Genomic DNA, 22,067 nt, shown 5'->3' with positions numbered 1-22,067 from the left:
CTAGTAATGAAAGATAAAGAGAAATTAAGGAAATCATCCTATTTACCACCTCACTGAAAAGAATAAGATAGCTAAAAGTAGATGTTCCTAAGATTACTTCTACTCCAAAAAGTTTAAGATGCTGATGACAGAAATTAAAAATGACACAAACAACTGCAAAATATCCCATGTCCTTGGATTAGAAGAATCGATATTGCCCTAATGACTATACTATCCAAGACAATCTACAGAGCCAATGCAATCTGCATCAAATTACCAGTGACAATTTTCACAGAACTAGAATAAAAATTCTCAAAGTTATATGGAGACACAAAAGAACCCAAATAGCCAAAGCAATCTTGAGTAAGAAAAATAAAACTGGAGTAAGTACACTACCCTCTTTGATATCTGTCTTAGTGATATTTTTGAATTTGTCTCCTCAGGTAAGGGGAAGAAAAGAAAAAATAAATAAACAAGTGAAACAATTCTAAACTAAAACGAGATTTCTGCATAGCTAAGGAAACTATTTAAAAAAAAATCAAAGACAACCTACTGAACCAGTGAAAATACTTCCAAACAGTATTTCTCATAAGATATTATTGCACTAAATATACAAAGAACTCATTTAACTGGGAAAAAAACAAAAAACAAAAAACAAAAAACTATTAAAATGGGAGAAGTCCAGGGCAAACTTTCTTCTGAAAAAGACAGGCAAATGGGAAATAGCCACATGAAAAATTGCTTAGTATCTTTAATCATTGAGCTTCCCTTGTGGCTTTGACCTGCAATGTGGGAGACTGGGGTTCGATCCCTGGGTTGAGAAGATTCCCTAGAGAACGTAAAGGCAACCTATTTTAGTATTTTGGCCTGGAAAATTCCATGGACTGTATAGACCATGGGGTCACAAAGAGTCGGACACAACTGAGTGACTTTCACTTTCACATCCTTAATCATTAGAAAATTTGATGAAACAGTGACATACTTTATTTTGGGGAGGGTTCCAAAATCACTGCAGTGATAGATTTTATTTAGCAGGGGGATAGGGTGGGGGGTGAATAAAAGTTTTGACCATCCTAGACAGTATATTAAAAAAGCAGAGACATTGCCAACAAAATTCCATCTAGTCAAAGCCATGGTTTTTCCAGTAGTCATGTACTGATGTGAGAACTGGGCTATAAAGAAAGCTGAGTGCAGAACTGATGCTTTTGATCTATGGCATTGGAGAAGACTCTTGAGAGTCCCTTGGACTGCAAGGAGATCCAACCAGTCCATCCTAAAGGAAATCAGTCCTGAGTATTCATTGGAAGGACTGATGCTGAAGCTGAAACTCCAATACTTTGGCCACCAAAGATGGGAAGAACTGACTCATGGAAAAAGACCCTGATGCTGGGAAAGTTTGACAGTATTAGGAGGAGGGAACAACAAAGGATGGGATGGTTGGATGGCATCCCCAACTTGATAGATATGAGTTTGAGAAAGCTCTGGGAGTTGGTGATGGACAAGGAGGCTTGGTAAACTGCAGTCAATGGGACCATAGGGAGTCAGCCACAACGGAGTGACTGAACTGAACTGAATTGATATGATAGAAACTCTGTTACTTCCTGTCTCAATAGAAAAATCCCATAGTTGTTCTCACATCTGTTTATGCACGAAGAAGTTTTTTTTTTTTTTCTTATCTGCTTTGTGTACCTTCTGAAAATAAAAGAAGGAAATGAGTGATCTAGTTATATTTATATTTTCTGTTTAGTAACTTCTAACATTAAAATATCTCAACATTTATGATATACACACACAGAGTCTTGCATCTGACAATGAAGTAAACAAATGAACAAATAAGAAAATGCATGATGGTTAAGATGGAACACAGGGAGATTATAAAAATATGCTGTGTTTGATTTTTCATTTTTGTTTCTGATTTTTCTTTGGCTCAATAGCAATGCAAACTTCCAAAAGTAACATTTCCTTTACTCAGACCCGATACATTGGAAGAGAGCCCGTGAGAGCATTGTTGATGATTGAATTCCCACAGCTTTCAAAATCCTATTTTCTCTCACTGAAGCTGTCAGCCCTCAAAGGGAGAAACTAGATTGCTAATACATGGCTGAAGTCTAAGTGCTACAGCACATTTTTTGGTCTTGAGAAAATTGAATAACAAATTTCAAACTGCCTATAGCTTGCCTTGCAGTAGTTTCATATTTAGAAATGAAGAGGATTTTCTGATTGGAAAATTTATGGCTGACGGAACCTAAGTAGAGTGACAAAGGCTCATATGCAGAACCTGTAAACAAATCTCAAGTGAAGGCATTACCCAAGTCTATAGATTTTATACCTTGGGCTAAGGGGTAAAGAGACGTATTTCAAAGTTAACAAGCCAATACATAAAACCATTCTTGTGCAGCATAGGCCACATTTCTCAGCTTTATTTAAATTGCTCTTCTCTTAAGGGAGCGGCTTCCCATGTGTCTCAGTGGTAAACAATCTGCCTGCCAATGTAGAAGACACAGGTTCAATCACTGGATCAGGAAGATCTCTTGGAAGATGAAATGGCAACTGACTCCTGTATTCTTGCCTGGAGAATCCCTTGGACAGAGAGGCCAGGCAGGCTACAGTTCATAACGTTGCAAAGAGTCAAACAACTGAGACTGAGCAAGCAGGCATGTACTCCTAAGGGACATCAGAAGTCAATGTTCAATGTGTGAGTATATGTGAGTGTATCATGCCTTGGTATTTTTCTTTTTTTTTTACCTTAAACCCTTTTAGTTATTTATCTTGGCTTCTCCAATTTAAAAGGCATACACACACACACACACACACACACACACACACATGTGCAAGCTAAATCACTTCAGTCATGTCAGACTCTTTGCAAACCTATGCGCTATAGCCTGCCAGGCTCCTCTGCCCATGGGATTCTCTAGACATAAATACTGGAATGAGTTGCCATGTCCTCCCCCAAGGGATATTCTCAACCCAGGGATAGAACCGGTGTCTCTTATGTTTGCATGCAGGTTCTTTACCACTAATTGTCACCTGGGAAGCCCATATACAATCTATACTAAGTGGAATTTTAGGTTTGCAGTGAAATTAAACAAAATATATTGAGAGTTTTCATATATCCTAAGAAGTCCACCAACAAGACTCCTTCCTATCAATATCCCACACTATAGAGATATATTTGTTACAATCAGTAAGCTTACCTTATTACCCAAAGTTGATAATTTGCATTATGATTAACTCTTTGTGTTATATATTCTATGATTTTGCACACATATATAATGACCATTGTAGTGTCATACAGAACATTCTTACTGACTCTGTATTCTGATAACATATCCCTCTCTACTTCCTAGCAACTATTGGAAACACCTGATCTTTTTATAGTCTCCATAGGTTTACCTCTTCCAAATTATCATTTGGTTGGACTCACAGTACATAACTTTTCTGATTGGCTTCTTTTAATAATATGTATTTAAGTTTCCTCTCTATATTATCATGGCTTGGTAGGGCATTTATAGAGAGCACTGAATAATATTTCATTGCCTGGATGTACCACAATCAATCTATCCATTCTCCTATTAAAGCAACCTATTATATCTTGCTGCTGCTGCTAAGCCGTTTCAGTCGTGTCCGACTCTGCGAACCCATAGATGGCAGCCCACCAGGCTCCACCACCCCTGGGATTCTCGAGACAAGAACACTGGAGTGGGTTGCCATTACCTTCTCCAATGCATGAAAGTGAAAAGTGAAAGTGAAGTCGCTTAGTCGTGTCCGACTCTTCACTTCCCCAAGGACTGCAGCCTACCAGGCTCCTCCATCCATGGGATTTTTCTAGGCAAGAGTACTGGAATGGGTTACCAGTGTCTTCTCCGATTATATCTTAGTTGTTTCCAAGTTTTGACAATTGTAAATGAAGCTGCTATAAATATCTATGTGCAGGCTTTGTGTAGACATAAATTTTTCATATATTTGAGCACAGTTATTGGATTCTCTTCTACAGTACGAGTGTGTTTCTCTTTGTAAGAAACTGGCAGTCTGTCTTCCAAAGGAGCTCTACAATTTTGCATTCTCATCTGGAATAAATGGGATTTCCACATCCTCACCATTATTCAGCATTGTCAAAGATTTGAATTTTGGCCATTCTAGTAGGTGTGTGATACTCAATATTGTTTTATTTTCCTTTTCCATAATGAAATGATATAAAACATATGTTCATATGCTTATTTACCATCTGCCTATCTTCTTTGATGAGATATCTACTCAGATGTTTTGTACATCTTTAAATCAGCTTATCTGTTTCCTTATTGTTGAATGTTTGTGTACTTTGTATCCAGTAACAATCTTCATCTGATATATCTTTTGCAATTTTTTTTCTCCCACCCTGTGGCTTATCTTATTCTCTTCATAGCATTTTCTGCAGAATAAAAGTTTTCAGTTTTAATAAAGTATGCTTATCAGTTATTTCTTTCATGGACTGTGCTTTGGTATTGCATCTGAACAGTCACAATCATAGGAAAGGTCATAGGAATTTACTCTAGTGTTATCTACTAGGATTTTTATACTTGTATTTTATATTATGTTCATAATCTAATTTGAGTAATTTTTGTTAAGAGTATAATGACCCATAGAATGCAGCATGCCAGGCTTCCCTATGCATCACCAACACCTGGAGCTTGCTCAAAATTACATCCATTGAGTCGGTGATGCCATCCAACCATCTCATCCTCTGTCATACACCTCTTCCTGCCTTCAATTTTTCCCAGCATCAGGGTCTTTTCCAATGAGTCAGTTCTCCTTAGGTGGCCAAAGTATTGGAGCTTCAGCTTCAGCCTCAGTCCTTCCAGTGAATATTCAAGACCAATTTCCTTTAGGATTGACTGGCTTGATCTCCTTGTAGTCCAAAGGACTCTCAAGAATCCTCTCCAACACCATAGTTCAAAAACACCAATTCTAAAGTGCTCAACTTCCTTTCTTTATGGTCTCACATTCATACATGAGAAATGGAAAAAAAAAAAAAGATATCCTTGTCTGTATGGAAGTTTGTCAGTAAAGAAATGTTTAACATGCACTTTTTAACATGCTGTCTAGGTTGGTCATAGCTTTTCTTCCAAGGAGCAAGTGTCTTTTAATTGTATGGCAGCAGTCACAACCTGCAGTGATTTTTGAGCCCAAGAAAATGAAGTCTGTCACTGTTTCCATTGTTCCACCATCTATTGCATGTAGAAATGGGACTGATGCCACAATCTTAGTTTTTTTTAATGTTGAATTTTAAGCCAGCTTTTTCACTCTCTTCTTTCACTTTCATCAAGTGGCTCCTTAGTTCCTCTTCATTTTCTGCCATAATGGTGGTGTCATCTGCATATCTGAGATTATTGATATTTCTGATTCCAGGTTGTACTTCATTCAGCCCAGAATTTCACGTGATGTACTTATTCTACACAGAAGTTAAATAAGCAGGATGACAATATACAGCCTTGACATAGTCCTTTTCCAATTTGGAACAAGTCTGTTGATCCATGTCCGATTCTAACTGTGGCTTCTGGACCTGAATATAGATTTCTTAGGAGGCAGGTAGGGTGGTCTGGTATTCCCATTTATTGAATAATTTTCCACAGTAAGTTATGATCCACACAGTCAAATGCTTTAGCATAGTCAGTAAAGCAGAAGTAGATTTTTTTTTTTTTTCTTGAATTCTCTTGCCTTTTCTATGGTCCAAAGGATGTTGGCAAATTGATGTCTGGTTCTTCTGCCTTTGCTAAATCATTTTGAACATCTGGAAGTTCTCAATTCCCATACTGTTGAGGCCTAACTTGGAGAATTTTGAGCATTACTTTGCTAGTGATTGAGATCAGTGCTGCTGTGTGATAGTTTGAAAATTCTTTGCCATTGCCTTTCTTTGGGATTGGAATGAAAACTGACCTTTTCCAGTCCTGTGGCCATTGCTGAGTTTCCCAAATTTGCTGACATATTGAGCACAACACTTTCACAGCATCATCTTTTAGGTTTTGACATAGCTCAACTAGAATTCCATCACCTCCATGAACTTTGTTTGTAGTGATGTTTCCTAAGGACCACTGGATTTTGCATTCCAGAATGTCTGGTTCTAGGTGAGTGATCACTTATCTGGACTATGAAGATTTTTTTTGCAAAGTTCTGTGTCATCTTGCCACCTCTTCCTAATATTTTCTGCTTGTTTTAGGTACATACAATTTATGCCTTTCATTGTGCCCATCATTGCATGAAATGTTCCCTTGATATCTCTAATTTTCTTGAAGAGATCTTTAGTCTATCCCATTCTATCGTTTTCCTTTATTTCTTTGCATTGGTCACTGAGGAAGGCTTTCTTATCTCTCCTGGCTATACTTGGGAACTCTGCACCCTAATGGGTGTATCTTTTCTTTTCTCCTTTGCCTTTAGCTTTTCTTCTCTTCTCAGCTGTTTGTAAGGCCTCCTCAGACAACCATTTTTCATTTTTCCATTTCTTTTTCTTGGAAATGGTCTTGATCACTGCCTCCTGTACAACATCAAAAATCTGTGCTCAAAGTTCTTCAGGGACTCTGTCTATCAGAGATAATCCCTTGAATCTATTTGTCACTTCTACTGTACAATCATAAGGGATTTGATTTAGGTCATACCTGAGTGGTCTAGTGGTTTTTCCTACTTTCTTCAATTAAGTCTGAATTTTTGAATAAGGAGTTCAGGATCTGACTGACAGTCAGCTCCTGTCTTGTTTTTGTTCACTGTGTAGAGCTTGTCAATCTTTGCCTGCAAAAAATATGATCAATCTGATTTCAGTATTGATCATTTGGTGATGTCCTTGTGTAGAGTTATCACTTGTATTGTTGGAAGAAGGTGTTTGCTATGACAAATATGTTCTCTTGGGAAAACTCTGATAGCTTTTGTCCTGCTTCATTTTGTACTCTGAGGCCAAACTTTCCTGTTACTCTGGTAAACTCTTGACTTCCTACTTTTGCATTCCAGTCCCCTATGAGGAAAAGGACATCTTTTTTAGATGTTAGTTCTAGAAGATCTTCTAGGTCATCATAGAACCATTCAACTTCAGCTTCTTTGGCATCAGTGGTTAAGGCATAGACTTGGATTACTGTGATATTGAATGGTTTTCCTTGGAAACGAACAGAGATCATTCTGTCATTTTTGAGATTGCACTCAAGTACTGTATTTTGGACTCTTTTGCTGACTATGAGGGCTACTTCATTTCTTCTATGAGATTCTTGCCCACAGTAGCAGATATAGTGGTCATCTGAATTAAATTTGCCCATTCTGGTTCATTTTACTTCACTGATTCCTAAAAGGCCAATGTTCACTCTTACCATCTCCTGTTTGACCACTTCCAATTTACCTTGATTCATGGACCTAACATTCCAGGTTGGAGTATACAATATTGTTATTTACAGCATCAACCTTTACTCCCATCACCATTCACAGCCATATTTAGGTGTTGTTTTCATTTTGGCTTCATCTTTTCATTGTTTCTGGAGTTATTTTTCCACTCATCTCCAGTAGCTTATTGGTCACCTTCCAACTTGGAGGATTTCATCTTTCAATGTCATATCTTTTTGCCTTTTCATACTGTTCATGCAGTTCTTAAGAAGACTGAAGTGGTTTGCCATTCCCTCCTCCAGTGGACCATGTTTTGTAGGAACTCTCCATCATGTCCCATCCTTCTTGGGTGACACTATAAGGCATGGCTCATAGTTTCATTGAGTTAGACAAGGCTGTGGTCCATGTGATCAGTTTGGTTAGTTTTCTGGAATTGTGATTTTAATTCCTTCTATCTGCCTTCTGATGGATAAGGATAAGAGGCATGTGGAAGCTTCTTGATGGAAGAGACTGACTGTCTCTTTTCCTGGGTCTTATTCTCATGGGCAGGGCCATGGGCAGTATATCTTTAACCCAATTTTCTGTTGATGAGTGTGCTGTGTTCTCTTCCTGTTATTTGGCCTGAGGCCAAACTATGGTGTGGGGAGCGCAGTAAGAGACCTCCTTCACAAGGGCTTATGCATGCACTGTCGTATTTAGTACTCCAACCCTGCAGCAGGCTGCTGTCAACTCTTGCCTCTGCTGGAGACTCCTGGACACTCACAGGCAAATCTGGTTCAGTCTCTTGTGGGGACACTGCTCCTTTTTCCTGCTGCACACAAGGTTTTGTTTTTGGCCTCCAAGAATCTGTTTTCCCAGTCTTGTGGAAGTTCTGCGGAAGTTCAAATCTCACCTGCCTTCAAAGTCAAATTCTGTGTTCCCTTTGCCAGATTTCCAGGTTGGTAAATCTGTTTGGGGTCCTAGAACTTTCTTAACAGTGCAAAAATTTCTTTGCTCTAACTGTTCTGCAGTTTGTGGGTCATCTGCCCAGTAGCTCTATGGTGGGGCTAATGGCAACCTCCTCCAAGAGGGCTTATGCCACACATTGTGTACCCCAGGTCCTCTGCAGCCAGAGCCACTGTCCCCATGCCAGGCCACTGCTGACACATGCCTCTCCATGACACATTCAAACATTCAAAGGCAGGTCTGGCTTAGTCTCTGTGGGGTCTCTGGGCCCTGGAGTATGCAAGGTTTTGTTTGAGCCCTCTGAGCGTCTCTCACAGTATACTTATGGGAATCTATTTCTGAGCTCTCTACTCTATGTCATAAGTCTATTTGCTTATTCTTTCACCAATATTACATTGTCCTGATTACTACAAATGTACTGATTGTTAGCTACACCTTTATAATAAGCCTTGAAGGTTTGTAGTGCCAGTCTTTCCACTTTGCTTCTCTCCTCCAATATTGTATCAACTATTCTGTCCTTGCCTCTACATATACACTCTGGAATTAATTTATCAATATCCACAAAGTCAGTTAGTGAAATTTTTATTTGATTCACATTGAATCTCTAGTTTAATTTGGGAAGGACTGATTCATTGACAAATTGAGGTTTTGCACGGAAAACATCTTATTTATGCAGGTCTTTTAATTCTTCCATCAATTTTATAATTTTCTCATATAGATCTTGGACATATATTTTTAGATTTACACCAAAGTATCTCAGTTTTTAGGATACTAATATAAATGTTATTTTGCCTTTCATTTTTTTTTCTTCTTTAAAAAATTATTGCAAATACTCTCCTTGTATTACAGTCTTTCATATTCATTTAAATGATGAACTCTCCTAGGGTGGGGCTTCCTAGAATTATGACTCATGCTTACAAGAACCTGAGGCTTAGGCCTAGTGTGGCCTGTTGAGCCTCTCATGGCTTAGGTTAGGTCCCAACATTAATACATATAACTTTTTCCTTCTTTGTAATTCTCTTCCTAGGACAGGTTCCCAGGGGTGGGATTACCAGATCAAAGGGCATGAGTGGTTTCATAGAGCTTAATTTCCCAAAGGACAGCACAAATTTTCAACGTCACAATGACATGTGAGTGTTCCAGTTCCCTTGCAGCCCTGGCATTAGACTTTATAAGAAATCTTTTTGGATGGCTTAAATATTTAATTCTACTTTGTTGCTGCTGATTGAGTTTTGTACATTAAACTTGTATTCTGCAATCTTTCTATAAATACTTACTAATTTCTCAATTTTCAAAAATTCTTTTTGGATTTTTACAAGAGATAGTCATATTGTATTCGCAATAATGCAGTTGTATTTCTTTCTCTTAAATTTGTATACTTCTATTTCCTTTTCTTGTGTCAGTGCATTGCTAGAACTTCCAGTATAATAATGAAGTGATGAGAGTGGATAGTCCTGCCTTGTTCAGATCTTATCAATAAAGCTTATCAATTCTCAACATTAAGTATGATGATAGCCAAGGGTTTTCATGTAGATGTTCTTTATCAGGTTGAGAAAACCCCTTCAATTCATAATCTGCTTAAAGTTCTTTGTCATAAAAGGTGGAGAATTTTTTAAACTACTTGTTCTGCATCTGTTGTAATTACTTGATTTTTATTCCTTAGTCTGAGATGATGGACTACATTGACTTTTTCATGTTGAACCAGCCTTGCATAACTTGAATAAATCTCTTTGTTGTGGTAAATAATCTTTTGGAACATTGTTGGATTTGACTTGTTAATATGTTGCTTAGAGTTTTTGCATTTATGTTCATGAGATATTTTGGTCTATGCATGTGTGTGCTAAGTCACTTCTTCAGTTCAGCTGCAGAGTCATGACTGACTCTTTGTGACCCCATGGACTGCAGCACTCCAGACTTTCATGTCCATCACCAAATACCAAAGCTTGCTCAAACTCATGTCCATCAATGCCATCCAACCATCTCATCCTCTGTCATCTCCTACTCCTCCTTCCTTCAACCTTTCCCAACATCAGGGTCTTTTCCAGTGAGTCAGTTATTCTTACCAAGTGGCCAAAGTATTGGAGATTCGGCTTCAGCATCAGTCCTTCCAATTAATATTCAGGACTGATTTCCTTTAGGATTGACTGGTTGGATCTCCTTGCAGTCCAAGGGACTCTCAAGAATCTTCTCCAACACCACAGTTCAAAAGCATCAATTCTTCAGTGCTCAGCTTTCTTTACAGTGCAACTCTCACATCCATACATGACTACTTGAAAAACCATAGCTTTGACTAAAAAAAACTGTGATAGCAAAGCAATGTCTCTGCTTTTTAATATGCTCTTTAGATTTGTCATAGCTTTTCTTCAGTCATGTACAACTCTTTGTGACTCTATTGAGTGTAGTCCACCAGGCTCCTCTGTCCATACAAGAATACTGGAGCAGGTTGCCTCGTCTAGCTCTGGCCCTGTCTCGATTAACCAGTCTAGCCTACTCTGCCCCTGCACCGTTGAGTGGTCCCCGAGGCACACAGCAGCCTCCGGAGCAACCCCAGCTCATGAGGGCCACCTGCCCAGCCGTTGGTGCTGGTGAAATGGAACTCCTCGCCCCGGAGGAGGAGAGGAGGATCAATGAGTTTCCAGAATCGATTCCAGCAGTTCATGAACCACTGGGCTCAACCAAAGGCCGCTACAAGCCAACAGGTTGCAAACATATTTCTGACTGTTACACACATGCATTCTTCATTGCTCCGGCGATTGTGGGCAGTATCCTCCTTCACCAGCTATCTGATGACTGCTGGGAAAGATAACAGCCTGGATTTACAGAATGGGCCTCTGTGCCTTCTTCATCTTTTCCACAGATTTCACATCAAGTCAAGGAAAAAGAGCAACTTAAGGACAGTGGAGCATTGCGTTCACATGTGTGATAGAATGGTTATCTATTTCTTCATTGCATCTTAAACTCCATGGGTAAATCTCCATGAACTTGGATCCCTGGCATCTCATATGCATTGGTTTATCTGGCTCATGGCAGCTGGAGGAACCATTTATGTATTTCTCTACCATGAAAAACCTTCTGATGTAAACCAAACTCACATTCTTCCCCATTTCCCAGATATGATTACTTCCTGGTGAACTTTGAGTACAAAACACTAAGAACAAGATGCATCACCATTGGTCACTCGGTTTGGCAGGTATAAGGTGGTTGAGCTCTTTATCTATCGCATGATGGGGTTTTCTCCAGCCTTGGTGGTAACATCAATGGACAACACTAATGGACTTCACAAACTTGCCTGTGGGGTCTAATCCTTTGCCTGGGAGTTGTGTTCTTCAACAGTGATGGCATCATTCCATTTCCCCGTGCCATCTGGCACCTGTTCATGGCTACGGCAGCTGCAGTGCATTACTATGCCATTTGGAAATATCTTTACCAAAGTTCTGACTTTGTGTGACATTTATGGCCAATCCTCAACTGGTCTCCAAACTAGTATTATTTCAATTATGGCACTAAGGAATGGGATAAGAGCTGAAAATTGCACAGAGGAAGGAAAGAAGACAACTGTACTGCCTTTCTTTTTATCTTTTGAATATAATTACTGTGAAAGTATGAAAGCTGTGTTCTGGAATTTTCCCCCTCACAGCAAGTAAATAAGATAGCAACTTAGCTATTCAATCCATTTCACTATCATGAAGGACTCTGGAGAGACTTGGCCAACTGGAGTTTACAAACAAGAATTTTGTATTTTAATTTTACAGATTTTACTGCATGATTTTTCTAAATTACTAGATCAGGTTGTAAAAGTCAGTGCAATAACAAAACTTCCTTTTTAAGAGAAGATGATTTATATCACTTTCCCACTAGCTGTGTAAAGAATCATTGACAGAAGTTATACTACTCTTTATCATGCTTCACCTTGAGCATGCATGATCATTTTTTAAATAGGAACTTTAGTTTTTCATAAATTAAAAAAAAAATACTTCATTGAAGTGCATTTCTGCGGTTCTTCATTCATGTGAATTTTTGCAGCAATCTGTCAACATTCCACAAATGAAAACATTATACCTCTTCTCTCATAATTTTATTAGGCATGGAGAAATTGCCAATTTTTAAAAACTTGAAGTTTTCCAAAACTTTCCTGCCAACCTCTGACTCTGAATTCCGTGCTGCTTTGGGCCATATATTTGACCTAGCTTGGTTTCCCAGCAATAGAAACGTATTTTGATATCACTAATTTTTTCAAAAGATTGATTTTTTCTCTATGCCCTTTGCTATGTCTTATTCAGGGTATTTTCCCATAGAGGATGTGTATCCAGTCTGTATTAAGACAGGATTTCTGGCTTGGGCATCCACCAAACACTTCTGAAGAGCGCTATGAGTTACAGTGAATAGCGGTTATGCCTGTCTGGTGCCCAGTGGTTAAGTTATTGCCACTTAGCTTTATATTATTGGTTTGATAGTCATTTTAAGTTGTGGAACTAAATGGGTAAATTCACATTTCTACCTTTCCTTTGCATCTCCTGATACACTTTTTATCATAGAAAAGTATTTAAAGCACTGTTTGACAAATTCATGTATCCGTGGTCCATCAGTTATATCCTGGCTCAGTGGAGTGATATTTAATATTTTGTTTTTGGTTTTCCTTCAATGACTTATATTAAGATTAACATAGTTGCTTTTTGGTTAATCTCCTGTTGGTGCTTTAATAAATAACCTTGTATTTAACTGATGCTGATATTGCCTATTTTCTAGTGATAAATTTGATCATTGAAATTGTTAGTTTGACAGTATATTGAATTCAGTCCATTGAAATTTTCTACTGATGTAGCTTTAAAGGAGGGCTTATTTTGTGTGTGCATATGTTTAGAACTCTGACTTTGGTAAGTTATATGGGAATGAGGAACAGAAGAACTGCCTTTTGCTGATGAATTCTTAAATAGGCAAAAGTGAAAGTGATAGTTACTCAGCCGTGTCCGACTCTTTACAACCCCAAATAGGCAAGGTGCCCAGTGAAAACACCAACCAGACCATCCCTTCTGGTTCTGAGCATCTGGATGCCTCTTGTTTTATTGTGTATATTTAATTTTAAGTATACTAACTTTGTGGATTCATTTGAAGTCTGCTCAAAAGTACCACTGTCAAAACCACTAAAGTGTAGATAAAAATTTGTTCTGTAGGCTAAAATAAAATTGCTATTTGGACTTGCTAAAAAAGAAATAAAATAAAAAAGAATACTGGAGTGGGTTGCCTGTCCTCTTCCAGGGAGTCTTCCACACCAGGGATCAAACCTGGGTCTCTTACGTTTCCTGCAGTGGCAGGTGGTTTCTTTACCACTAGCACCACCTGGGAAGCCCATTATTGATCTATGTGCAGATTCACTCAGTCATGTCCAACTCTTTGTGACCACCTGGACTATAGCCCACCAGGCTGCTCCACCAGGCAGGTATACTGGAATGGGTTGCCATTTCCTTCTCGAATATTGATCTATAGTTGTTTGTTTTTTTTTTTCCCAATATCTTTGAATGATTTTAGTGTTAGGGTAATGCTGGCCTGAAAGTATGGGTTAAGAAGTATTACTTCTGCTTCAGCTTCTGGAAGATATTAAATAATTGCTATATATTTTTTCTTAAATGTTTGGTGCAGTTTACTGGTGACCCATCATACCACATCCAGCACAGTGGGTAAGAAAGACCTGAAACAGGGTGAGCGCATAATGAAAAAACAGAAACATATAACTTGGTGAGCAGGGAGTCAGAGGGCCCTCCTTCTCTCCATGGCAGGAAGATAAAACGGCTCCTGTCAGCCTGCACTTTTATTGGCAGAAGTCACATGAGATCCTTAGGGAATAGCTATTCTGGGGAGTCTGATTAGCACACCATAGAGAGGGAGTAAAGTTAAAGTTCTGCTGTTGATCAGGAACATCTTGTTTTGTTTCCATGGGGACAGAGGCAGGGGTAGGCAGTGAAGTAGGGCAGAGAGCACATCCAGCCCCAAAAATGTCCATTTGGCATGTTTACTAGGACAAAAACAAGGCCACAGTTTGCTGCGTGCTTAAGTCATGGGGCAGGTTCTGGTCTCTGCTCAGCCAGGCTGCAACGTCTCACCCTTTTTGACTGCAGGACTATCATGGTCACTCCAGAATAATAATATAGAGCTCTTTTTTATGTGTTAAATTTGGAAGTGCCTTGTTAGAATCAGAGAACCAGTGAGAACTGTTGGTCCAAATTGAAGGGGAAGGGTCAATCCAAGTTAGTTAAGTTCAGTCATTCAGTCGTGTCTGACTCTTTGCGACCCCATGAACCACAGCACGCCAGGTCTCCCTGTCCATCACCAACTCCCAGAGTCCACCCAAACCCATGTCCATTGAGTCAGTGATGCCAAGTTAAGGGTCTAGCTAATGGAGAGTGCTACACTCAATATGCCAGCAAATTCAGAAAACTCAGCAGTGGCCACACTACTGGAAAAGGTCAGTTTTTATTTTAATCCCAAAGAAAGGTAATGCCAAAGAATGTTTTAACTACTGCACAACTGCACTCATCTCACACACTAGCAAAATAATGCTTAAAGTTTTCCAAGCCAGGCTTCAACAGTGCATGAACCATGAACTTCCAGATGCTCATGCTGGATTTAGAAAAGGTAGAGGCACCAAAGATCAAATTGCCAACATCTGCTGGATCACTGAAAAAGCAAGAAAGTTCCAGAGAAACACCTACTTCTGTTTATTGATTATACCAAAGCCTTTGACTGTGTGTGTGAGAGTTGCTCAGCTATGTCTGACTCTTTGCAACCTCACAGACTGTAGCCCTTCAGGCTCCTCTGTCCATGGGATTCTCCAGGCAAGAATACTGGAGTGGCTACCATTCCTTTCTCCAGAGGATTTTCCCAACCCAGAGATTGAACATTGGTCTTCTGCTTTGCAGGCAGATTCTTTACTGTTTGAGCTATAGGGAAGTCCTTAAAATCTGTCTATGTGAGTCACAATAAACTTTGGAAAATTCTTCGAGAGATGGGAATACCAGACCACCTGACCTGTCTCTTGAGAAATCTGTATGCAGGTCAGGAAGCAATAGTTAGAACTGGACATGGAACAACAGACTGATTCCAAATTGGGAAAGGAGTGTGTCAAGACTGCATGTTGTCACCCTGTTTATTTAACTTATATGCTGAGTACATCATGTGAAATGCCAGGCTGGATGAAGCACAAGCTGAAATCAAGATTGCCAGGAGAAAAATCAATAAACTCAGATATGCTGATGACACCACCCTTATGGCAGAAAGCAAAGAAGAAAATCAATAGCCTCTTGATGAAATTGAAAGAAGAGAGTGAAAAAGTTGGCTTAAAACTCGAAATTCAGAAAACTAAGATCATGGCATCCAGTCCAATCACTTCATAGCAAATAGATGGGAGAACAATGGAAACAGTGACAGACTTTATTTTTGGGGGCTCCAAACTCACTGCAGATGGTGACTGCAGCCATGAAATTAAAAGACACTTGCTCCTTGGAAGGAAAGCTATGATAAACCTAGATAGCATATTAAAAAGGAAAGATAATACTCTAACAACAAAGATCTGTCTAGTCAAAGCTATGGTTTTTCCAGTAGTCATGTAAGGATATGAGAGTTGGACTATAAAGAAAGCTGAGGGCTTAAGAATTGATGCTTTTGAACTGTTGTGCTGGAAAAGACTCTTGAGAGTCCCTTGGACTGCAAGGAGATCCAATCAATCCATCCCTAAAAAAATCAGTCCTGAATGTTCATTGGAAGTACTGATGCTGAAGATGAAACTTCAATACTTTGGCCACCTGATGTGAAGAACTGACTCACTAGAAAAGACCCTGATGCTGGGAAAGATTGAAGGTGGGAGGAGAAGGGGATGACAGAAAATGAGATGGTTGGATGGCATCACCAACTCGATGGACATTAGTTTGAGTAAGCTCTGGGAGTTGGTGATGGACAGGGAGGCCTGGTGTGCTGCAGTCCATGGGATCACAAAGAGTCAGACATGACTGAGTGACTGAACTGAACTAAATGGAGGATTTGGAATATAAGCCCAATACAAATCAGCATCTGCCCTAGTTACCACACATGAGACCAATGCCACCATAGCCAGCAGCATGGTGACGGGGGTGTTTTTGTTGTTTGTGTGCAGAGGCATATATTTACTCTTCTGACTGAGGCTCTTCAGTTGTCTCCAAGTCACAGGAGGTGCCTTAAGAGTATGTGGTCCTGGATCTTGCTCTGGTGGGGTCCACCTTGTGTAACCTCTGGACTTTCTATGTCACCATCACCACACTCACTCTGGGATCCCACATCTGCTGTGGAACAAATGGAGGGTTCATGGTATGGCTTGATGCACCTGCTTGGTATCCAGTGAGGGCTTTGACTTACTGAGACACAACCATATCCTCCTCCCCATGTTAGTAGGGTGTTGGTCCATCCCAAGGACCACCTTCTGGCGCCTTCCACCAGACCTGTATGCATTACACTAAGGGAGTATGTGAATAGTGTTTCTTACATGGGGTTGATTTTTGGTCATTTGTTGTGAAAAAAAATTAAGGTTAGGAGAGCTAAATGCAGATGTGCAGGTGGAGATTTTCCTGCTATTCCCCCGTTTTGTTTTAAAAGCTGAATTTTAAGAGCATAATGCGCTCATTCAACAATAGCTTGGCCAGTTGGATTATATGGGATGCCTGTGGAGTGACCAAAGGACCAGAAATTTCTTTGCACTGCCCATATGAGCAAAAGCAGCTAATAAATGGCATTGGGCATGAATGGTGGCTTCACTGGGATGAGTAGAAACCCTAAGCATATGAGAATAAGTATTGAAAGAAACATGGTCCAAACTCAGGAAAATGGGTTACATCCATCTGCCAAATTTCATTTGGAGTAAGCCCTTGAGGGTTAACTCCAGGTGATGGAAGTTGATAAGCACTGACTTTGTGATAGCAAGGACAGGCTTGGCTAATTTTTGTTGTTTGGTATTTAGTAATGTTGAAATGATGTCTAAGGAAGCAGGCAGATTGATGAAGAAGTTGATGAGACTAGTAAGCCCGTTTAAAAATGGGCATCATGAAAAGATCAGCCTGAGAACTGCCAAGGGTGAGAGGCCCCAGGATGGGGGAGTGAGCTCAAATATGTGTAATAAAGAAAGGAAAGGAACAGGAACAAATGACTTTTTTGAAGTTGGAGAAATAGGAGGAATAATTTCTCAGAATTAACATGTTTAATTTTTGCAGTTTCAATAGAGTTAGTCATTCCAAAGATATAGGTAGAGTCACTAACAATATTAAGAAGGGTCTTATCTTTAGAAGCAAGTACTGTAATTACTGCTCCTAGTTCCACCTGCTGAGCCAAAGCATGGGGCATAACTAGAGTTTCCCATCCCTCATGCCTGGCAATGCCTGCTTTGCCATTGATAGAGCCATCTGTAAAATAAGTAGGAGCAACTTGGATAGGTGTGGCCTTGATGACTCTGGGCCACACAAAGGGAGTTAGGGAAATAAATCATAACAATTTATGTGCAGGAGGGTGATTGTCTAAAATGCCCACAAAATCAGCGAGGGCAACCTGCTGTAATAAGCAAGTTTGCCAAAGTTGCTATTGTTGAGTCGTGTCAAATGAAATATGAACAGTTTGAGGATCAAAGCCAGTCAACTGGTGAGTATGTTTTCTTCCCTGCATAATTAAATTAGACATAGGGGTAACATATGTCATCAGGGTTTTGCCCTCTTGAGAATGCAGGAACAACCATTCTATGATGCCAAATGTAGGCTGTTCCTGAAATAAAACTCCTGTAGGGCCTTCTGGCGGAGAAGGCAGTGGCACCCCACTCCAGTACTCTTGCCTGGAGGGTCCCACGGACGGAGGAGCCTGGTGAGCTCCAGTCCATGGGGTCGCTAGGAGTAGGGCATGACTGAGCAACTTCACTTTCACTTTTCATTTTCATACATTGGAGAAGGAAATGGCAACCCACTCCAGTATTCTTGCCTGGAGAATCCCAGGGACAGAGGAGCCTACTGGGCTGCCATTTATGGGGTTGCACAGAGTCGGACAGGACTGAAGCGACTTAGCAGCAGCAGCAGCAGCGGGGCCTTCTGGAGAAGCCACGTCAATGAAGAGAATAGGATACTCATAATGAATACGATTAAGCTGAGCATTTTGAATGGCAATATTTACCATATCAAGTTCCTTTTTAACTTATGGAGTCAGAGTCCAAGGGGAGGAAAGGGCTGAGCCCCCTTTATGAGTCTCAAAGAGGTGTTTATGTGAACTGGTAGGAATGCCGAGAGCAGAGGGCAACCAATTAATATCTCCTAAAAATTTTTGAAAATCAATTAATGGTTTGAGATTATCGTATCTAATGGATACCTTTTGGGGTATAATGGTGTGTTCTGAAACCCAATAACCTAAGGAGGAAAAGGGAGCTGTTTTTTTTAATTTTGGGGGGCGCTACATGTTGTCCCAATAGGATCATGTTGAACTTGGTGAAAAAGTGGATTTAGGAGAGACTCCTCTGGGGCAGCTAAGAGTATGTCATCCATATAGTGAATGACATAGGCTTGAGGATAGAGGGATCAAGCTACCCTCAGAGAGCTAGCCATGTATTGTTGGCATAGCATAGGACTATTCATCATCCCCTGAGGCAACATTTTCCATTGGTACCATTTCATGGGAGCTTGTTGGTTAATACTGGGCACTGAAAATGCAAAGTTTTCTTTGTCTTGTGGGGCTAAGGGGAGCGTATTAAAAACAATCTTTAAAATCCAGAACTACAATTGGCCAATTTTGAGGTATGGCTGAAGGGGATGGGAGTCCAGGCTGCAAGGCCCCCATGGGGTACATAACTCCATTAATAGCTCAGAGATCAAGAAGCAGCCTCCATTTGCCAGACTTTTTAGGGGCTATAAAAACTGGAGTATTCCAAGGACTAGTATACTCCTCTATATGTCCTGCTCGAAATTGTTCTTCTACTAAGGCTTGTAAATGCATAAGTTTCTCCTTTGTTAAAGGCCGTTGATCTACCCAAACAGGTTTAGATGTAAGCTACGTTAGAGGTGTGGCACGTGGTGGTGGAGAAATTTCAATGGCCCCCATTAAAAACTTTTATATCCCAGCCCTTTTTTGTCCAATTTGGGATGAACAGGAAAAGGAGAAGGATCTCCCTGTAAATTCTTTCCTAGCCTTTTTCCTGGTTGGTACTCCGTTCTTGCCATCATATGATTTGCCTTTCCCTCACTGGAGAGAACTAGGTGACATTGGGCAAGAAGATCTTATAAATTACAGGGAATGTCTGCAACAAAAGGCTGGAAATGAGCAAGTTGTCTATCGGGTCCTAGGCAAGGAAGAACTGTTGCACTTTGAGCAAGTTGTTGGGGTTCTTGCAAGCCTGATATTTTATTTTCCTCTGGGGTTCAGTCAAGGGCCAATCATCTGGCCATTGATGAGAAGCAATGATGGAAATGTCAGCCCCAGTATCTTAGAGACCAGAGAAGGACTTTCCTCAAATTTTACCTTACAAGTGGGCCGATCTGAGAGTATTTGTTGATTAAAGCACACTACTTGATCACCCGTGCTTCCACATCCTTGTTCTCCTCTGGTGACAGGATTAAAATTGTTAGGGGTATGGTAAGGCAAGAGAAGGAGCTGACCAATTTGCTGACCTTGAGGAATGACATGGAATGAATGAGAGAGAGTCATTATTTTAATTTCTCCTGAATAGTCTGGATCAATAAGGCCAGGAAGAATTTTGGAGGCCCTTAAGAGTAAGGCCACCTCTGTCCAAAATGAATCCTATGGTCCCCAGTAGAACAGGGCTATGAATCCCAGTAAGGATAGCTACGGAGGGATCCAATTCATTAATCTGAACAGTTACTCTGGTCGGGAAGTCCCACTCAGCATTTTCACTGGTAGCAGCTGAGGCTGGAAATACACTGAAGAGTGGAGGTCCTCACAGGATATGCCCCCATTGTCTGTGGGGCCTGAGGCTGGCCCCATTGGCTGTTTCCCAGTTGTAAAGGGAAACCATTTTTATGAAATTTAGACCTGCATTGATTAGCCCAGTGATTGCCCTTCTGGCACCAAGGATATAGTCCTGGTGCTTTATTGTCACCAGTAGGTGGAGGAATTGTAACACCTGTTTTGGGCCAGAACGGCAATCCTTTTCCATATGTTGGGGCTTTCCACATTGAAAGCATTTGGCAAGGGGAAGAGCTAAAATTATTTTTAAAGGCAGTAGAACTTGTTTGGGCTAGAATGGTTTGTTTGTGAGCCTGTGTATCAATATTTTGACAAAATAAGCAAGGCTGCATTTTAACTAATAAGGTTAAGGGTGGCCTTGCAATCTTCATTGGCATTTTCATAGGCTAATTGTTTTAACAAAATGTCCTCCACTGTAGGACTGTTAATTTGACGGTGGAGAGCAGATGAAAGCCAGTTTACAAATTCAGTTCAGGGTCTTCTCCAGGTCTCTGTAATATTTTAACAAATGAACCAGTAGGCTTGCCAGGGTCTGACACTGTCTGCCATACCCTTCGGCACCATTTTGCGATCTGTTCATATGCTCTAGTTAGTGTACCTTCATAAGTCAACTGGGCTACTGGACTGGTATATTGTCCTGTTCTTGTGAGCATTTCAAAAGTAAGATTATGTCCATTGGCTAAATTAATATGGGCTTGCTCTTGGCACAACTCAGTATAAAAGGCAAAAACTGTAAACACTGGGGACCACTTAAAGCAGCTTTGGCTAACATATTTACATCCTAAGGAGAGCATTTCCCATGCAAACAAATATCCAATAGTTATTGTGTATATGGGGAATAGCCCCATTCAACCTAACGCTAGATTTTAATTACTTTAAAACCTTGACGTCAGAAGTTTCGTGGGTTGCAACAACCTGGGTGGAATCACTGGGGTCAGGCCTATAACCAATAGGGAAAGCAAGATCCTAAACGTCCAAAGCACCAGAATGAAAGGCGGAGGTCATGGCCTGCTGAATCAGAGGCTTATCCTCCCGAGACATTTCTGGACCTGATGGAGGCGGTAGTGGCGAAAAATCATCCTCAGGCTTGGATGGCAAAGGGGCGGAAGGGTTAGCAGGAGCTGCCTCTGAGGATGCCGCCTTCTCACACGGTTTCTCACTCTGTAGAGGGTATAGGACCGATTACACTAGCCCCCAGGTCTCAGATACCCTCACGGGTATGTTGACCCCCTCTTCTGTGTGCTTTTTAAAATTTTCTCCCACTCGAGCCCAATTTTCAGGATCTAGAGTGCCTTCTTCTGGAAACCAAGGATTATATTTAACCATCTCTTTTAGCAGTTGCGTCAATTGCTCCTCTCACCCGTGCTCCAGCAGTCCGGAGGAGGTGCTTTAAAAGCTGGAGATAATGTTTCTCAGCTTTACTCAAATCATTCACCATTGTTATCCTGATTTTTCAGGACAAGGGACTTCCCACGCTTAGAGTTTGAGGGCCTGGTGGCGATCCAGGTGTCTCACTTACTGCTCACTCTCTTCACTTTGAGTGTTCCGTTTGGGGGAATCCTTCCCGACTTCAGGTCCCCTTGGGCGCCACCTGCCGCCTCCAGCATAATGGGTAAGAAAGACTTGAAATAATGGGACGAGCGCATAATGAAAAGACAGACATGTAATTTGGTGAGCAGGCTGTCAGGGGGCCCTCCTGGAAACCAAGGATTATATGTAACCACCTCTTTTAGCAGTTGCGTCAACTGCTCCATAGCAGGAAGATAAAATGGCTCCCTTCATCCGCACTTTTATTATAGAAGTCACATGAGATCATTAGGGAATAGCTATACTGG

General features: G+C 40.5%; 1 pseudogene; it reads left to right on the top strand.

Annotated features, from left to right (window-relative positions):
• Positions 1–10,889: 10,889 nt before the first annotated feature.
• Positions 10,890–19,801, top strand: LOC138414795 (monocyte to macrophage differentiation factor-like; annotated as a pseudogene).
• Positions 19,802–22,067: the final 2,266 nt, after the last annotated feature.

The sequence above is a fragment of the Ovis canadensis genome, chromosome 11 (assembly GCF_042477335.2).
Source record: "Ovis canadensis isolate MfBH-ARS-UI-01 breed Bighorn chromosome 11, ARS-UI_OviCan_v2, whole genome shotgun sequence".
In the NCBI taxonomy this organism is placed as follows: domain Eukaryota; kingdom Metazoa; phylum Chordata; class Mammalia; order Artiodactyla; family Bovidae; genus Ovis; species Ovis canadensis.
This window is presented reverse-complemented; position numbering and strand designations above follow the sequence as displayed.